The sequence below is a fragment of the Chenopodium quinoa genome, unplaced genomic scaffold (genome assembly GCF_001683475.1).
Source record: "Chenopodium quinoa cultivar QQ74 unplaced genomic scaffold, ASM168347v1, whole genome shotgun sequence".
NCBI classification, from domain to species: Eukaryota; Viridiplantae; Streptophyta; class Magnoliopsida; order Caryophyllales; family Amaranthaceae; genus Chenopodium; species Chenopodium quinoa.
The window spans coordinates 4,281,059-4,283,258 of record NW_018742733.1 but is presented as its reverse complement, the minus strand read 5'-3'; the positions used below and the strand labels follow the sequence as shown (position 1 = coordinate 4,283,258).

At 34.2% G+C, this 2,200-nt stretch overlaps 1 pseudogene; it reads left to right on the top strand.

Moving 5' to 3' along the window:
- LOC110723604 lies at nt 1-1,999 on the top strand (annotated as a pseudogene).
- The last annotated feature ends 201 nt before the right edge of the window (nt 2,000-2,200 follow it).

The window sequence follows — 2,200 nt, the reverse complement described above, 5'->3', positions numbered from 1 at the left end:
CTCAACATCAAGTTTACATGATCAAGTTAAACTAGTTACAACTTACAAGGACAATCTATGATCTCTCACACGAATTGAAGTAAGCTAAAATAGAAAAGCACATGCAAACACACGCCTTCATAGACCCCTTTTGCAAGGCCAACATTTCATGCGTGGATAAAACCGATTTTAAGGAAGAAATAGGAGTAGGAAACACATATACAAGAACATATAACACATAAACTAAATCAATAATTATCAATTACATTTACAATTTTTGACGTCTAACTTTGTCATACAATTTTAAATTTATACTAAATCATAAAAAGAATTTAATATGGCAAACAAGCCCAAAAGGCCAAAATTCAAAAGAAAAAAAAAAACTCAATGATGGTAGAAAGTGAAGCAAAGGCATTGCTCCAATTATGGTCAATAGTATTAGCTTCTCTTTGTTATTGCTATTATATTGCATCCAAAATTCCCAAAGGTAAACTTAGGTTTTTCTCTCTTCTTCCAATCTTCACCCTTTTTACCATTTTACCACTTACGCTCTCCTCAATCCTCCCTGCCGGAATCATTGTTTTCTTTATAACATGGCTCGCTAACTTTAAACTTCTATTATTCTCTTTCAATCTCGGCCCTTTATCATCTTCTCATTTATCATTGGTAAATTTTATACTAATTTCCGCTTTTCCCATTAAAATAAAAAATAAATACCCATCGTCTCAAATTAGAAAACCCATTATATTTTTCCTATCAAACTCTTGGTGGAAAATGGTAATTTCCACCGTTATGGTGGCTATTTGTGACATTTACAAAGAGATGTTAAATCGAGGTTTGCTCTTTGTAATGCATGGTTGTATGTTATATTTACTTATTGATGTTTTTATGGGGATTGTCAATAAAATTGTGGGGTCCATCATGGGTGAGGAGCTACTTCCACCGTCCGATGAGCCTTATTTGTCAACTTCTCTTGGTGATTTTTGGGGGAAGAGGTGGAACCTCATCGTAACAGATATACTACGTCACACTGTATATTTTCCAACTAGAGCATTTTTGACTAACTATTTGGGCCTGTATTGGGCCTCTTTATCTGGTGTGATGGCGGCATTTTTGGTGTCTGGGCTAATGCATGAGCTAATTTTTTGTTATTTGGCACGTGTGAGTCCCTCGTGGGAAGTTGCATGGTTTTTTTGTGTTGCATGGCCTTTGTGTGTTGTTGGAGTTTTCATTGAAGGATATTTTGGGCCAAATATTGGGCTTACATTGGGCTGTAACTGGGCCGTTGACGGTTGGGTTTGTTATGGTTACTGGATATTGGTGGTTCTTCCCACCACTTGCAAGGAACCAACTTGATACTAGAGCTATAGAGGAAGTTACGACATTGTATAAGTTTATTAAGAGATCATTCAAAATTTGCTAGGATTATTTATTATTTTTTTCCTTTCCACTTAATATAGTTGAGGGTTCAAACATGTTGAACATTGATTGGTAGTGGTGGGGTTACATAGCTTCAAGGATATTTTTTACAGTTTAGATGAAGGGTTTTATCGGACCGGAATCTTCATGGGACAACCTAGCATAGATTGACGAGCTACACAATTTGAGGGGGGGGGGGGTAAGTGAATACCCTTCCCTCAAATATAATTGTCATTACGGAGTAGATTGGGTAATGTGACACAATGAGGGGACGTTCTTAGCAATTTTTTTTTTAAAAAAAATAAAATAAAAATATATTAGCATAGAGCCATAGATAGTATAGATAGAAAGGGGAAGTTTAGGGAGAAAGATACTTCCAAGGGGATAAAACTAAAGTATATATGTACGGGAATCAAGAAAGCGGTAAATTCTTCAAAACTAATGATTAAAAGTAAATTTGTGCATGTGGAGTTAGATAGAGATAGAGAAAGAAACAATAATTGAAAATAATTTAACAGACAAAGAGAGAAAGTGTTGAGAATTGATGTTAAAAGTACAATAAAGATGACAACTCATCAAAAAAATAATAATAATGTTAAAAAAATGCAATATTTAAATAAAAAGAGATATTGTATTTATATTTACCAAAAAAAAATGAGAATTTGTATTAAGGAACGGAGAGAGTACTAAGAGTTTATTCTTTCTACCACTTCAAGAGTTTGCCTTTTCGAATGCCACGCGGAGCACAATTAAAGAATAATGTAAAAAATATACCAGTATGAGTACGGAGTAATGTCAAATC